Here is an 18,721-nt window from a genome sequence, read left to right on the forward strand (position 1 = left end):
ATCAAGAATCATACTGTCAGGTGGAAGATGAGAGACGACAAACAGACAAGACAGAGGAACTGAAAGCAGCTATTGAAGCAGGCTTGATGCAGTAATCCTGCGTAATGAGGTCTGACCAAGTATTCACTGCTTTTTTACAAAAGAGTTTTTGCAATGGTTTGAGAAAGACTGTGTGTATAAAAAAAAAAAAAAGAAATATTCAGATTTCATCAGATGTAAGCCAGAATCATCTTAATTAACCTAGAGAATGTATAATATAATCACTCTGTGCATCATGATTTTATGCAAATAATTATTTTGTTTGACTGAGTTATAAAAAAAAAAACATTCACTGTATACTGCATATATCAATTCTTATAATATCAACATTGATCTTTATACTGAAGCTGTTTCCTTTTAAGCATTATTTTCTTATTAAGTAGCTACGTTTAACAGTTTAAATGGAACATGATGTTTTTTTTCCATTCTGGTTGGTGTTATTGGGGTCATGAAATAATGACAGTACATATACTTTACATACCAAGAAATGGGCACAATATTATTAAGATAGACACTCTTGTGCTAAGTGCTGCTTTACTAAACCAGCAGGCAGAGAGGTATCAATCGAATAATTAAACTTATCGGAACTGCTAAACTGCTTTTATTAAACATGAAATGGTCACATTTTCTCATATTTCACAATGTAGCAAGCACACCCCCTGTTGGCCTTATTAAACTTGCTTTTATATGAAAGAGGAGAAAAAGAAGACACATCAGAGAAAATCTAGTAGAATATATAACAGAACTGCACCCTTGGGACAAAAGAAGAGTTTGCTAAGCAAGGGAAGCAAATAAAGAGGCACAGGGAAAAACATGGTTATGGTATTTTTAGTGAATTTGGAGGAATTATGAAGTTCTATTAACAAGCAGCTCATTTGAGTGTATTCGGTTTGTGTTGATTCAGTGAAACAAAAACCTAAGAAAAAATGATCAAATCTTGAGGCAGTGATCATATTTTTTACTTCTTCTCATTTAGCCATCTGTGCTTTTGCAACTCAGTTTTTCAAAACATCAGTATTTAAAATGGAGCTTAAACTTTCTGATGGGGTGATGTGATTCTTCAGTGCACAATGTTGCATGCATAATATATTCCCTTGTTGTACTCCCAGCTGTTAAATATTTTTGTTAAATATTTTTATTTTAAGTTTCCCGAAAAACTAAAAATGACTGAAGAGACTCATCACTCCATGTGATTTTTTTTTTTTTTGCTGGTTTCCACACCACAGGAACAGACAGTGGGTTGGGTGTGCATATCAGAAAATTACGACTGACTGATTTACTAGTCCGATGCGTTTAGAGGAATCCAACCTAAAATCGTCTTACAGGGGAATAATAACAACGATGTAACATTATTGTAAGCTACAAATGGTCATGTGCAGTTTATGCAACGTCCATCAATCAGTTCCTTGGCCAATCTGTCTGTCTATATCTAAAATCCTCTTTAGAAACAGCATACAGAAAGCACAAAATAGGACTTTATTTTAATACTCATGACCCAATGTACATTTTGGTTTCAACATAACTTTATAATCTTTCCTTATATGTGTATAGATAAATAAAGCATGATGTTATAGTTAAATCAGTTCCAAGTTCCAGCTCCTTATATAAACAGACATCTGATTAGTCAATGTCACATGAAGAATGGTTGCAGTTCTGTGAGGATTCATTTAAAAATCTTAACCTAAAAGTGAACATGTTTACAGGTAGCAATGAAGAAAACTGTAATTTTCTTTGGTTATTACAAAGAGTAATGGACACCATGATATGTTCCTAACCAAGAACAATTTATAATCTCATTTTGAATAGGTCTCTTTACTAAATCCTACTTTCTACCTCATTGGTATTTAATAAATTGAACAGAAACGGAGGACAATGGTAACCACATGTTGAGGTTTGTAAAAAAGGTTGGTTTAAAACCGTAGCCAGGAGTCAGATTCACTAGTTATTCTCAGTCATCTATGCTGTCTGGCACAATTTAATGGTTACATTTACAGAACAGCCAAAGACAGTGCTGTAGAGACGTCATATTTGTCTGGGTGTTTGACAAACATAGACCCCCAATTCCCCCTCCACCATCCCTAATGTTGTTGTTCACTGCCAGCCAGCTGTCATTTAATAAAACTAATGTGATGTTGTTGACTGTAAAATGCAATTTACAGTTTAGATGTGCTGGTCTTGACCAGTATCACTGAAACCTAGGCGTAAATTTGAATGGAATACTCTCTTACCCACAGACCAGTCATCTCTTCATGCGCTCCAGCTCCAGTCTTACACTGCAGCTCCTTCCCCGCTTCTCTACCAATCATATTTTAAGATTCTGCTTTTAAATCTCCAGATCTAAGGGCGCCATCACTTCCAGCTGAACAGCATCCCCCCTCTAATCCTTCACAACCCCAGACCAAGGAACCTAAGTGCCAACTTCAAGTAGACCTTGAGAGTAAAGCTCTTTGAGGACAGCCACACCCTCTGCCCTGGTGTGAGGTGGGTGCTTATGTTCTCTTCCAGTCAGCATGCTTATTTTGGGCAGAGGTATGGTTGGTTTCCTTGCACATTCTTTGGCAGTGATTCAGTTCAGTCTCGACTCACGGGAGGATGGAATCGGGAAACGATGAGGGCTAGGGCTAAAGGCTGGTAACCCAAAGGATGCTTTCAATAGCAAGATATTGATAGTAATGGATATGTGGTTGCCATCAGCATAAACCATTCAGGCCAGATGTTAACTCCAAGAAGTTGGGTTGGTGTTGCAGAGACATAAAAGGGTGTTCTTATGCTGCTGGTACATGCACTAACATTTGCTGTTGGTCTGTGGGTGAAAATCAGTGGATAGCTTGTCCTTGGCTCGATAGATGAACAAAGTTCTTCCCAGATTTGAGGAATGATTTGAGGACTATAGTTAGATACAATTTCAGAGGGATACCACAGAGTCTGATGACATAAGTCCACAGACACCTGGGAGTTTCCAATGTAACAGACAAAGACACAATCCAAGATGTCTTTATTGAGGGGTGACCAATATAAATATCTGTAGATGAGGCCAATGGTGTGACTAGAACTTGGATAAGGGGACAGAATGGGAGTTAAGACATTTAGCAAATTGTGGATAAGCCAGTTTCTTAGGATTAATTCAGGTGATGATGGGGAGTTGTGTGCCTTTAAAACCAATGTCTTACACATCTAGGGCTAACTTGATAGTAAGAAAAGCACTAACTCCATTGTCAGAAGTGTCCACCTCGAGGATAAATTTGGTTTGGATGAATTGGTTTTTGAATGAGTGATGATAAGGGCTAAGGGAAACCTTTTGTTTAGCTCAACACACATTGATTCAGCTTAAAGCCACCAGGCAAAGAAACTCATGGTGGATGTGAGTGTGGTGAGAGGATGAATAAAGAAACTGAAGTCCTTGATGAAGCTTGATGATCAAATATGAGGAGCTGTTGGAGTTGTTTGCATTTAGATGGTGTGGGCCAGTCAACCAGTAGCTGGACCTTGCTGGGTTATTGGTTTACACCCATCCATCCTTGATTGTTCAACACATGAAGGTCAAAGATGGCAAATTGGGACTCACATTTTCTGCTCTGATGAAGAGGCAGTTGACTAAATAGCTGGATTGGATATCGATAACTTGATATCTGATATTGAAGATCCAATCCAGTGCACTTTACATGGAACTGTTATTTCTTTTTGCTGTGTATTTATTTGTAAATAATGAAAATTATATTTATATATTTGTTAATTTGTTACCTCTTTTAAACAATGTTTATATGAGGATTAAAACTTTCCCTCACATTGTTCCTTCATTCAACAGTTGAATCAAATCAGTATCAGACATCGGCCAATATGCTCAGCCCAGGTATCTGATTGGATCCGAAAAAATTGTATCAGTGCATCTCTGTTTTTTTTAACAATATATTGTTAAGGTAGCAAGAAAAAAAAAAAAAAAAAGTTGTCAGGAATACCCTAAGATTGTTGTTGACCAGAACCTGAAAAACCAATATTAGCAAGACCATGTACCAAAGTATATTAATCAAGGGGGAATTGCATTATTCCCAAGATGTGTTGTTACTTAGGGCATAGTAGCCTTTTTTGCTGCTAAATGGTAAATGGTAAATGGCATGTACTTATATAGCGCCTTTATTCAAGTCAGGAGACTTGACCAAAGCGCTTTACACTACATTCATTCACCCATTCACACACACACTCACACACTGGTGGAGGCAAGCTACATTGTAGCCACAGCTGCCCTGGGGCTCACTGATAATTGATATTCATTCTACGACTCAATTACATATAAGTCTGTTTCTCCAGAAAAATGTTTTTGTAACGGGTCTCAATGTCATGGCAAGTCAGAAAGTGGGATTACTTACTTCAAAAAGTGTTTATTAAAACAAACACACTGCAGATCTGCAGTTGTAGCGGCTAGAAGATCTGATAAGGTAATCTCTACAATGGAGCCGCTGCTACTGCAGGAACCTCTGGTTTTATAATTTAGTCCATGCCCAGAGAAAGAGGTTGATTCCAGCTGATTGGCTCACAAGACGCAACGCTTGGCGCAAAGAGAGTTACAGAAAGAAGACTACAAAACTTGCAGAAGATCAGATCCAAGCAGATGAAGGAAGGCAAAATAATAATGAGGGCGAAGCCTAAGCTGGGGTTGAGAACGTGCTCAGCATTCAGAACCAGGAGATCAGAAATTCGAAAAGGTTCTGAAGGGAAATCCAGGTCGGTGACAGGAAACAGCTCCAAGTTCATCAAAACAGGCTGAATCCAGCAGGAGTCCAAAGGCAGTTCAGGCAAACAGATCAGACGGGACCAGGCAGGCTCAGTGGCTGAGAGGCAAAAAAGGATCAGGTAATCAGAAACACTAAGGTAATGCTAAAAACGCTATCACCATTGCCCTGAGAAAAATCTCGTCTGATAATTGGAAACAGGCAGGTAAAGACAGACTGGAAACAGGAGGGCTCAGTGGTTCAGAGGCAGAACAGGAAATCAGAAACAGTAGGTAAGGTAATAAGGTAATGCTGGATATTAAGCCAGTCATCAGCACCAAGATCATGACACTCACAAGGGCCTTTAGCCACTCCATGTTTAATAATGGCATACCAAGATTTGATCACTCCAAGACTATGAAATTAACACTAACAGATGTTAACACCTGAGGTACTTACAAGTACACTAACACTATTGTAAGGTCAGGTTAGTTTTGTATCCTTTTTTTGTTGTTGTTGTTTGAGGGCTCGCCACAAAGTAAATGTTTTGCCAAAATTCACTGCTGTGTAACCCCTGTCTCCATAAAATTCTATTTTCTCTTCCTTTCCTCCAATTCTAAGGACATTCTTTGCTTTTTCTGCCTTTTATAAACCTCCAAAATCCTTAAGTGTTTTATGATTAATTGCGAGTAGTGCAAAAAGGTGCATATGACTATAGATTGCAATGGCCCTATAATAAATCTGTTTTTATTACATGGGTTAGGGTTGTGGTATAAAAAATTACAAGTGTGGATTTCCAACCAGAAACAGTAGAGCAAATCAGAGACTGCCATGGTTTGGGGTTCTTTTAAGAATGTTTTGTTTTGTTTTTCTGCCTTTAGCCTGTTATTAATTTTGCATTTTGGGTCTTGTGGTATTCTGTTATTTTTGCCAGAAAAGGTTGCTGCCGGCAAAGGTTCACCTTTACCAGTTTTTTCTAATTTATTTATTATGCCTATTTCTTTGGTTTTTGTCGTCTTGCTCTTTATTCAATATTTTGGATTGTTGGACTTATTCCCCCAGTTTATTCCTCCCAGTGTTTATCTCAGTTAGATAATTTCTTCCTCAACCAGAACCTTCTGTTAATCAGTTTCTTCTCTGCACCTGCACTTGCTCATTGTTCTACCATTTACACCTGTTTTCTCCCCTACTTTTTGCCTGTATTCACAAGATCCTAAGTCTATTTTTATCTCTTTACTGTATAAAAGAAAGTATTATGTGCTAGATTTAGTGCTAGACTTACAATAATCTTGCATTTGTGTTCTCATTAGGTTAAAAGATTTGTTTAAACCTATGGAAATGCAATGAAATATCTTTTTAAGATACAATGTTTTGGTTCACTAAAATGTATACAGAACATAATTTTTTTGCCTTCCTCTGGAGTAAAAAGTAGACGTTCTAATTTACTTTTCTCAATTCCATACAATTTAGTTTAATTATATAATGCCAATTTAGAACAGGAGTCATCTCAAGGCACTTTACAAAGAAAATGCTGTCAGAAAGGTTAGGGAAACCAGTTGACTGCATCCATTCATTGAGTTGCATGATAGGCTCTTCATTTGTGTTATGAGGTGTCCATGTGTCTGTTTAAAGTGTGTATCCTACGTCCTTATATAACAGAAGCTGTATATGTAATGGTATTATGTGTATATATCAGATGGATATGTTGTGTCCATATGCTGTCTGCATATGTATTGTGTCTATGTTAACTAAGGGTGTGCAAAATAATCGTCAAATCGATGAATCGTGATTCTAATTTTTGTGATCTACTGAATCGATTCTTGAAGGCAAGAATCGATTATTAAAAAAAAAAAAAATGAACAAATAAAATACATTAATGGTTGGCGCACATCAATCAAACCAAGTGGAATACAACTTCCAGTCCAGCAGATGTCGCTGCGGATGTGTTGACGCCTGCTGCTTTGTGTCATAAGCATGTCCGGACTGATTATCCTCATTTTGTTATTTTAAGTTTGATGAATCCTAAGATCTTTTTGTTGGTGTGTCCATGCCAGTAATAGTAATATTTCTGTCCAGTATTTGTTTTCATTGCAACACCTCCAAAAGTAATTTCAATAAATACAGCTATGTATGAATTCAGTTGCTTTCAGTTATGTATCAATTGAAGACACTATCCAGATCACACCCAGCCAGTCAGCCACTGGTAAGGGCTGTATCTTTTTCTTACAGTGTTCAGTGAAAATATCACAATGCATCGCAATATTTCAAGTATCGTGATGCATCGTGATAGAATCGCATCGTGGCATGTGAATCGTGATTCGAATCGAATCGTGACTTCTTTGCCAATACCCACCCCTAATGTTAACCATACTGTAATATGCAGATCATGAGTTGTTCCCTTTTTCCTCATGATGGGTTGTTTGACAATGTTGTGGAATCTGTCATCTTCTCCTGTTGTCATGTGATGTCATGTCATGTCATGTCATGTCATGTCATGTCATGTGACGACAGGGGAGATTGACCAAGGAAAAAGACATTACCTGACAACAGGAAAAGATAACAGGGTCCACAAAATGGTCAAACAACACAACATGAGGAAAAGGGAACATCTCCACATTGTGCTTCACATAGACACAATACATATGCAGAGAGCATATGGACACAACATATCCATCTGATATATAGACATAAACCCATTACATATACAACCTCTGTTACATAAGGTCATCAGATACACACTTTAGAGAGACACATGGACATGTCACAACACACAAACACATTTTTGGAACAAATAGAACCCCACAGTTGCGGCAATGATTTTCACTTGCATTTTGTGAATTTTTGACATTTTCTGTCAAATTTATGATCTTTTTTTATTTTAAAATTAGAATGTCTTGTCAACAGAGTTTATACTTATTTTCATATCATATAATAGCATGACTACATAAATGATAAAAGTGGACATAATCTGTGTTTTACTCTAGTGTAAATGCTTTCTATTGTCCTGGTGTGGTCAGGACTCAGGCTTGCTGTTGTCTGGAACCAACATACTATAAGTTACAGTGATTTAACATCACAGCATGCAGCAAAGGTTACAGATGGTTGTAGGAGATTAAGTGGTACCTCTATCAATCAGCATGACTTTTCAAATCTGTGTAATGTGACGTTGGTCACCCAGGGCCTCCAAATTTTGTGGCTGTCAATGATCTTCAGAAGAAAGAGCTGGAGGAAACATCCTTATATCTTCTTTCTATGAATTTGGCAGTGTTTGAGACAAACACATGTGTAGCAGAAAAAGGAAAGTAATGATCAGAATGAAAAGCCAACCCATAACAGTCAAAATGTGCTTTTTATCCACACACATGCAGTTATATAAGAACAAGCTTCTGGACAAACTGCACACACAGCATATGTTTTTGTTTTCCTTTTTCCTCATAAGTGAGCTTGGTGCCAGAGGTATCTCATGTCCTGTCCTCCTTGCTCATTTGCTACCTTCCTGCACTCAGACGTACTTACGTTAGCAGCACAATGAATACTCCAGCTGAGCCCCATGTATTTTCAGGGCTCCTAATGCCATTTCCCTTATTTATCCATCCTTAATTCTCATTGCCCATCCATCTATCTCTTTATCTTGCTATGTAGTGAGCTAGCTGACTTTCCATGTCACTATCCTGACTATGATTAACTGTGTGAACCCAATAATGCCATTCTTTCTGAAAGCAACATTTTCATTGATTACCATACTTTATTGTTGGTGACTGGAGTTTGCATTTGGATCCTTTTTTATTCTGTCGTGAAACCCATTTTCTTCATTAATTGGTATTCGCATGTGATTCTGACTCAAAACGTGTTACCCTCTCTCTCTGCTATGCATTTCTTGTTCACTGGTACGCTGTTTGTTTTCAGTAATTTGGTTATTAGGAGCGTACACCTTGCTTGATCCAGATTGGTCTCTAACTTACATTAAAACTGTTTTGATTTCACTGAGTATGAACTAAAAAGAGAGTGCCAAAGTAGAACACTCTGTTGTAGTTGACCTAAAAATAGTATTTATGGCGCATGTCAACAAAATCCCAATGGCTTGCACACACAAACATGCATCCATTACATAATTTACACCTTTACGTCTTCCTCTGTTACCAGCATTGAGCTACTTTTTCACACAGTTTTTCTAAATTATCACCCTTACCCTCCTTGTTTTGCATTTTTATAGAATATATGAATATCTCACACAATTTGATAATACTTGGACCCATTCTGTGTGCAATTGCTTTGAAAACAATAAACAATGTCAAATTTTTACTGAGAGTCAAATCATCAGTATCAGAATTGCAAATGAGAGTTATAATGTTACGGACTGCTAATGGGCTGCATTTCTAATAGAAAATATTAATGAAGCTCATTTTAAGAGTTATTGACCACCCAAAGCACTTTAAAATGTTTCCCTGAAGTACCGTATATATAAAATGTTGTCATTCTGCTAATGATAGAAGCTAAATAGTTTGGTTGATTTTAAAATAAAAAAATAAAATAGTTTGTCATTCTGACTTGGGGAAATCAATAGAATGTTCTGTCATATAATTTCAATGGCCTCTTTGCCATTTATGACCTCTGTTTCATTGCCAACTATTCTATATTAGGGGGTCACCAACCAGGTGAAAACAGACCAACTCACCAAGTTTAAAATGTTTTTTATTCTGTTGCTTTTCTTTTTTCTTTTTTTAGATAATTTTATAATTTTATTCTTATAGGGCATTTAAGCATTTATAGATTTTAAAATGGCAATATCAAAAAGAAAATTAGAAATGAAAAGAAACAATATAAAAATCTCTATGATTGATGAAGTTTAGGTGAAAGCTTACCTCTCCAGTTCACTGGTCAGTAGTGGTAACTGTTGCGATATTTTACCTTTAGATTATGAATATACGATTAAATAGAACTGGAGTTGTAGTTAATGGATAGATAATTCAAAATGCGGGCAAAACCAATTGAATGTTCTTAGTTAAATAATTATCACTATAATCTGGTTACTCTTCAGGATTTTGGGCCTCTCACATTCCGGTTGACTTCTGGACCCGCTGTTAAAATCAGGTTATTACCACCAATTTAGTGACTTAGGTTATAACATGGCGCTGAGGTCTGTACAGATTCCAAGACTCCTCGTTAGGTGGCGGACAAATGCGTTCTTCTTTTTGCCTGATTTGAAGGACGGGTCTAGTTTATCCTATGCAGCCTTGGATATCCCGTGATATATTTCGAGACCTAGCAAGCCGACTGCTCTGTAATCAGAGGGAAAAGGTACTTGGTACTGAACTGTGGTGAATATTGGAAGTGTAGTTTAATAAAAGTTCCATCTGAAATCAATGGATATAGTTTTTTAAATGGTTAAGTCAGATATGTGGCAGGTGATTTTGGATTAATCGAAAGGTTTAACTGACAGATTCTAATATATCTGCAGAGTGGGGACTATAAATCTGATATGATTTTTGTTTTTTAATTGCTATTTTGTACAATTTCCTTAACTAATTATGTTTTGAATGCTGTTGAATATAAGAGATTTTGCAGACATATTTTTTATAGATACATTGTTTAGATTTACTCATATCTTACTACCCCTTTTGTATCATTACATTGGCTTTTATTTGTTCATGCTCCCAGTGGTTGTCAGCTTTATTCCACTCTATGTTCTCATGAGTGTAGTCTTTGTTCACAATACAATAACAAAATAATAAAATAATTAAAAAGAAACCGTTTTGAAAAGTTCGGTATTCATTCTTTTCCTGCTTTATGTGGCAACTGTTACTGTTGCTAAGCGACAGAGCGTATGGCGGTGAAAGCTGCGAAAGGTTAGACCAGCTTGAATTCAAAGCCAAAACTCCACTGTTCTCCTTTTTTTAACGGAATTCGAAGGCCCAGTCCAGGCGTCCGTGGAAGAAGCAGCCCATGAATTCGAATTCAGCCCATGTGTTCCAGGTGTATTGAGTCACATAACCCTTCCTATGTCTCAGTAACCACAGAGAAAATGTATTTTACACAGTATATATACATAATCTCATTTATGACTCCCCGTTGTTATTATTATATTATTTCCCAAAAATTTTATAAAAACTTATGTTTCAAATAATAATGGTCTGAATAAGGCTAAAAAATTCTGGATAAGTGTGATGTTTTTCAAGTAAATATTATCCACCACATAATTATGAAGTTATGTCCTTATACTGGTTGTGGGGGCAATTGGGACATGTTAATTACTTAGGGCCTCTGTTTTGTTGTAGAAAATATAAAAAAAGAGTACAAGATTTAAAAAATCTTGTTTTATAAAAAGGATCTTTTGCCTGCTGACAAACTTGACCATTTACCACCAATGATTAAATAAATACAGTTATCCTCATGCAGGGTGTTAAACAGGTGGATGCAGGTTTTCGTTCCAACCAAGCAGATGACTGGAGATCTGGTGTGCTATTGCTTGCTCCTTTCTGGAACAGTTTGACATCCCTGCCCTAATGTGTTAACAACTGTTGAACTATAATTGAGGTTACTGGAGGTTGGCTTTATATTCTTTATTTTATTATCTTTAATTTTAACAACACATAAACTTGATCAATCCAAGTAGCACTGCCAACACACCAAGAGCTGAACTATACCATTTCTGTGCACTCAAACCAGCACTTTTCTGCTATTATTTTGTCACTTTGAGGTGAGAAACTGAAAGCCAAACTGTGAAACAATAATACCATAAACACCCAAATTATCGTATAAGACATCAAAAGAAGTAACACAGCAGGAAGAAAAATTAAACTCATAAAATCATCATAATATCACTGGCCAATAGTGAAATGGTTATTCACAAATCATTGCATACTCATTGATGTGAGCCAAGACAAACACAATAAATTTACTTCAATTTAAAGTGAGCCATGCTGGCAGTGTTGTTGCAATAAGATGTTTTCCTCCAGCATTTCCATGCAATCTAATGTTATGTTTTGAAGAGAAAGTAATTACAGAAAGAAAAGGTCACACAGGATTGTTATTTGCGATAGAATACAGGGTGTTTTTGTTTAACCCTAGTCTTCAGGCCACACTGTCCTACAGGCTTGAGATGTTACCATGCCATGCACACATAATGAATGCAGTTTAGCAAGAGCCTATTAGCCATTTGTCAATCGAAATAAGGTATGCTGAAACATGTCAACATCCAGGACAGTGTGGCTTGAGGACCAGGGTGGGAAAAAAAACAATAATTAGGAAAATAATGATGGACTGGATATTTTCTAACCGTTTAAAAAATTTCAAATTATGTTTTATTAAATCTATCTATTCATCCATCCAAGTGAATTATAACAATTTAAAGTAAGAACAGAATGAAATTTGATAATGGAAAAAATCCAGGAAAATAAATAAACCCAACTTTTTTTATCATCAATCTATTTCCCTGTAAATTATCCTCAAATTAAAAAGTTGTCTGCTTACTTATAATAATTAATGTTAAACCTTTGACTTTAAAATTTAAAAATGTGTATTATTGAAATTAAGTAAAATACTCTTGCATAGCTGGGGTCTTGAGGCACTTTTATATTGATGTATAATAAAATTGTTGTTATGCACTGTATTGTAGGATGCTTAATTAACCAGCATTCAACACTTCGAAAATATGTATGTTGGGAGAAGGCATAAATTATTAATGAGCTATCCCATCCCCAGGGTCTTTACTGTTAAAAAAGAGGTTGAAGATACAAAAAGGAGGGTGTGGAGAAAAAGATAGATCAGAGACAGAGTAGAAAAAAAGGTAGAAAAAGTGCATCATTAAAATTGCATTTTTTACCTTCTGTCTATGAATTATTTCCCCCTCTTTTACCTTCCTAAAAATGTATTCTCTTTGCAGCTCTTAATTCATTTTCCTCCTTTTGTCTTTGGGTATCTCTCACCTTCCTATATCTTTTTCTGGGCTTACTATCCCCACTTCATATTTATCTCTGTCATTAGAAAGCTGCAGTGGCCTTTTGAAGCAGACAGGGGTTAGAGAATGAAGCAAGAATGGCACTTTTTTTTTCTTTCATTCTTTAAATAGCACCCTGGAGGTAAAGCAGTGCTGACATACACAGCTTGGCCTAATTTTACGTGCAAGTCCTCTCACCTGTTAGTTTGGGCTATTCCTTGTAGTTATGCAAACTTAACAGAGCCAAACCGTGGTGTGTTTGGCTGGAAGTTTCTCTGGGTTCAGCAGAAAAGTGCCATAAGTGGGCTAGAATCTAGGCCAGCTCACAGAAGCTAGGTCACAGATCAGGAAAATGACACAAAGAGTACAACTGAAACAGAAAATTACACATGATACTGCATATAATAATTTAATGCGAGAAGAGGAGATCAAGAAAACAACAAAATATAATTAAAAATAAATTCCATCACAAGAATATACCTATTCTTGTCTCCTTGTCATATTTGTCATCAGGACGCACTGGCTGTTTGTTTTTTCCACCAGCCCAGTTACATTGTTCCTTATATAACACCCCAAGCTGTTGTAAAGGATGGATCCAACAAGTCACTGCTTCATCACTTCTTCAACAGTGGCTCCCCTTCCGATCATAACTGTGGCTGCCAAAAGTACCACCTATCATTAACTGGTAGCCTTTACCCCTGAACAGCCATACCAAGACAGCTGCGGCATAGTATTTTTTAATTGAAAACAATTATGACAGTGTCTTTGTGCTAGAGGAAATGGTTTGTGTAAAGGGAGACAGATACAAGCAATAACATACCCTGGGAAAAAGCCATTATCAGTCTTCCAGATGGAGAATCTCTTTTTTGTTCCAGCCCTACTAAGTGCATGGAAGCATTTGAGAGATGCATACTTAGGGGAATGTGTACTACCCGGGGCGATTTAGCATCTTGTCGCAGCTCAGAAATGGTACCAGTGAGTGTCCAGTTATGAGATTACACACAAGCCATGGGCAGTTCATTTAAAGTAATGACCAAAGCTGGGTTCATGGCACCCCACAAATGTATATTGAGTCAAAGACAACGAAAACTTTTCAAGGAATTTTCCCAGCATTTCCCAAAATCGTTCAAATCAATATTACAAACTCTGCATTGGCTCAAATTGTCTAACCCCCTTGTATATTTTTTTTCAGCTATTAGTCCAGAAGCCTGTTTCACAAGGCAGGTTTACTAAGTTTTTTTAAACCTTATATAAGGAAAACTGAAAGTTTTCCATTTCATGTAGAGAGTTCAATCAACCTTTGTAGTACCAACCAACTGTAGTAGCATTCTACCCAGAGATAACCAGATGAGGAGCAGGTTAGAGCGTTCTCTATTTTTACAAATGCACATATGTGATTCATACATGCAAAGAACGAGATCCATGCATGCCCAGAACAAGATTCACCAAAGTATTTCTGGTCCATAAAAATTTTTAAATTAAATTACAAAGTACCAGGGATGGTTTGCCATTATTCACAAAGGTCCTTATATAAGCTTATCACAAGAAAGTACTCCACGTGGGATGAACACCCCAGATCCCACATTCTCCGTATCTGCCCCGCCCCGTTTACTTACGTTGTGCGGAGCACTTGCTCACTCATATTAATCAAGGAGAATTGTTCCACATCCACCACTACTCCTTCGATCTACACCGTCCACGTATGTCACGTATGTCTTCTCCGTCCTTCACAGTAAAAATAAGGAATTGAGCTCTACTCTGGTACGACCAGGTGCAATCTCCCAAAACAGGAAAAAGAACGGCGAGAAGAACTGGTCTGTCAAATTAAAATATGGTAATGATAGATCGGTAACTACAAACTTCAAAAGAAACTTCTTATCACAGATATGGGTGAAGAGATGCTGAGTTTGGAGGTAGAAAACAAGCCAATTTTGTATGATTACCCCTATTACAAAGACCCGCAACGAAAAGAAAATGTTTGGGCAGAAACGTGTGTGATTGATGCTAATGGTGAGATTTATTTATGTGATATTAAATGAAGTGTTCATGACCATATGTTTTTCTCTTATGAATTAAATGATAATATAGTGCTCTCCTCTCCTCGAGCTACAAGATAGTTGGAGCGGAGCAAGACGGGAGAAAAAACGAAGGATGTAGGGTTTGCACAGGCGGTCTGGAATGGAGCGGGGTGGATACAGAGGATGTGAGATCGTTACAGGGAGATGTTTCTTAGACCATGTGTAGATGTCCTGTCATATTCATATTCAGAAAGTAATATATTTGAGCGCTACTGTTTTACCTCAAAATCCGTCACTTAAATCCACAATCATATCAGTCTTCACATTTGAAGCATTGACTTCTTAACAGGTATGACAGAACTTAACAGAACTTGATATCAGTGAGGGCACATTGATGTGTTTGATAACAGGATTATAGAAAATGACTGCACAGTCAAACAGCCACTTACTCTGTGATATAAGACAAAATTAAAATGAGGAGGAGCCCCATGTTTTAGGGTCTCTGGGGTTTTGCTTTTTCTCTGTTGTGAGTGAGCTTCCTATCACAGAGAAGATCATTGCTGGTTGCTGGGCTGACTCATGTTGCTTCAAACCTGAGAACATTCCTCTATCAAAATTACCAGAGTGTATATAAGGAGGGAAATTATCATATCTTTGCAAATTTAAAATGTTCACTAGTTTTCAACGGATCCCTCAGGTCTTTTTTGTTTGGTAAGGATAAAATCTCATTCATGATAGGATTATTGGAAGGTCAAGCCCCACAGTGGGCTGAATCAAACTTTGGCGGTGAGTTTTAATTCCAAATTTCCCTTGACCAGTTTATGTCTGAGTTCAAAAAGACTTTTAGATATACTCACTCAGATTCTGATGTTTTAACATAAGATGTGAAATTTAAAACAGGGTAACCAGCCAGTATCAGACTTTGCCATTGAGTTTTGAACTCTAGCAGACTCTTATGCCTGGAAACTTTAAGCGTTAAATAGAGCTTTTCCTCAAGCCTTGGATGATAGAGTTAAGTTTGAACTGACATGCGGAGTGGAGTTTAAAACTCCAGAGGAACTAATCACGCTGGCTATTCGCATCAACAACAGATTTCGAGAGAGAACTCAGGCAAAACAACGGAATAATTTATCTCTTCCCCAATCTCATCTTCCAGATTGTTCACAAACTTCTGACTCCTCCAAGCCAGATCTTGAGGAAACAATGCAGATTGGTCACACCCAGTTGTCATATAAACAATAACAATTTCGGATGAAAACTGGACCTTGCCTGTATTGTGCTGAGAGTGGTCACTTTATTTCTTCTTGCCCAAAGCAGTTAAAAGGGAGCGCCCAATGTCTAGTAATTTAAAGAACAGATCCTTCTGCATTTCATTACCCTGTGCTCTCCTACCGAATTAACCATTTTCCTCTTTTTCTTTTATGGATTCTGGTTGTGAAAAAAAGTTGTATGGATAATAATTAAGATGAATAATTACTTTATCCTCTTGTATGCCTATCTAAGCCATCTCATGTCTAAGCTCTAGATGGAAATCCCCTGCATGGAAACATTCACCAAACAGAACCAGTAAAACTTCTAGTGTCATGCAATCATCTTGAAAAAAATATTTTTTTTCTTTTCTAATCAACTCAATCTCACATTGTTTTAGGGTTCTCTAGGGTTACACTTCATAATTCTCACGTGAACTGGAAAGGCAATAGAGTTGAATCATGGTGTTACCACTGTCTGTCAAACTGTCTACAGTCAGCCAGTCTTAAATTCTCAAAAACAGGAAATTGCAGTAGACCTCTTTCTGGTTCCTCTTGAGTATAATGATATTCATCTGGTTTTCAGTAAGTCTAAGGTTTTCTCTCTCACTCCTCACCGGCATTATGTCTGTGCTATTGAGCTACTTCCTGCAGCTCCCCTCTCGTAGGTTGTATAACCTGCCCAAGCCTGAGAGAGTGAGAGAATATGGTGAAGTATATAAATGAGTCGCTAGCTTCTGGAATTATCCACACCACTACCTCACCTGTTAGAGCAGGTTTTTTTCTTTGTTGTGAAAAAGGATGGATCACTAAGACCTTGTATTGATTACAGGTGGCCTTAACCAGATTACTGTGAAAAATAAATATCCACTTCCTCTTCACTTAGCAGCTTTTAAGGCGGTTCATAGCTCATATTTCTTCACTCAGTTGGATCTCCGAAGCACCTTCCACCTGATCAGAATCAGAGAAGGAGACAAATGGAAGACTGCTTTCAAGAGTTCATTTTAAACATCTGATAATGCCTTTCGGTCTCACCAATGCACCTGCAGTTTTCCAGTTCATTGTGAATTACATCCTTAGAGATTTTCTAAATCATTTGTATTGTTACACCTTGATGACATTCTGATAGTATCTAGGACCTTATCTGAACATAAGATCCAGGTGAGGCAAGTTCTCCAACATCTTCTAGAGAACCAACTCTTTTTCAATATAGTCTACTCTCTCAACTAGCAAGCAGCAACAACATTTTTTAGGATTCGCCAACTTCTACTGCAGAATTATTAAAAGCCACAGTCAATTCAATTCAGTTCAGTTTATTTCTATAGCAGCAATTCACATCCTCCAAAAGACCTTTCATTTGGTCAACTGAAGCTGAAAGGGATTTTTTGGAGCTCAAGAAAAGGTTTGCCAATGCCTCGATTCTGATTCAGCCAGAAAAACAATTTGTCTTTGAAGTTGATGCCTCTGATTTGGGGCTGGGTGCAGTCATTTCTCACATTTCCTCTGTCAATAATAAACATCATCCATGTGCCTTTTTTTTCCTGCCATTTGTCTCAGCAAGAACAAAACTATGATGTGGGCGATAGAAAGCTTTCAGTCATAACAATGCCTTTTGAAGAGCGAGGCCAGCTGTTGGAGGGAGCTGAACATCTGTTTATTGTGTGGATTGACCAAAAGAATCTGGCCCATCTCCAAGAAGCAAAAAGTCTGAAACCTAGAAAATCATGATGGACTCTGTTCTTTTCCTGTTTAAATTCATCATCTCTTACTGTCAAGGCTCTAAATACACCTAACCCAAAGTCCTGTCTAGACACTATTCCAGTGATCAGTAACCCAATATCTCCACAGTTATTCTACCTTCCTACATTGTGGGGGCCTTATCATGGGAAATAAAGGATCAACTCTTAGAGGTTCAGTGGTTCAAACCGGACCCTAGCTTTGGACCTCCAAACTGGGTTTATTTTCCTGCTTCCATTACTGTAGGTCATTCTTCATTCACTGGGCCCACAAAGCCCAACTGAATCCTCTCTAGGATACCAACCTCCCCTGTTTCCATCTGCCAAGCAGGTCATTGCAGTTACCTCTGTCAAACACCACATTTGGCACGTTTCTGCCTTGAACCTGTCAGTGGAAACAAATCTACATCTGGCGAATCAGAGAGAATTTCCTGCTCCCCGGTACTGATCTGGACAAAATACTTTGGCTATGAACTCGTTACGTTAACCTAAAGGCTTCTAATTGCAAATTATCTCCCATATTCATTTATTTCAAATCCAGTTTTCCTCACGCAAGCACATCATTTAAACATTCATCTTGTTTTTCATGTCTCTCTGATCAAGCTATTGCTGGTGGCTGGGCTGACCCGTGTTGCTGAACACCTTATAAAACTGTCTCAATCAAGATGACTAGCATGTATAAAGGGAGGTGAAGCATCATCTATCTTCACTGGATGATTACCCCTGAGGGTATTCCAGCCAAGGACCTAAACCAGGAATATCTTTCTTGTTGAAATTTCTCCGAAATACAATTTTTCCGTGTCAAAATGAACATCTCAAACAAAATGTTATTCTTTGTATCTAAAATAAACATTCTGGGTGTCTATAAATTAATTTCAGATTTCCATATTCCTATTACAAAATGTGAATTATTTTGACTGGGTATTGAAACCAAGTTTCTAAGCTTAGATTAAATCAATTCAGAGTTAAGGATTTGAAGTGAGTCTGTGAAACCTGCTTTGTGAAACCGGCCTCAGGTATAAGTTAAATATTGTGAGGT

The 18,721-nt window shown here is 37.4% G+C and overlaps 1 protein-coding gene across 1 annotated transcript in view; it reads left to right on the forward strand.

Moving 5' to 3' along the window:
* The first annotated feature begins 2,378 nt into the window (after positions 1-2,378).
* The window catches only part of camkvl (CaM kinase-like vesicle-associated, like), a 71,869-nt gene continuing 55,526 nt past the window's right edge, over positions 2,379-18,721 (forward strand). Inside the window, exon 1 of the mRNA XM_038286346.1 lies at positions 2,379-2,520. The gene's annotated coding sequence lies outside the window, so the exon portion shown is untranslated. The remainder of the gene's footprint in view (positions 2,521-18,721) is intronic.

This window comes from Cyprinodon tularosa, unplaced genomic scaffold (genome assembly GCF_016077235.1).
Source record: "Cyprinodon tularosa strain WSP-4 unplaced genomic scaffold, ASM1607723v1 ctg223, whole genome shotgun sequence".
Classification (NCBI taxonomy): domain Eukaryota; kingdom Metazoa; phylum Chordata; class Actinopteri; order Cyprinodontiformes; family Cyprinodontidae; genus Cyprinodon; species Cyprinodon tularosa.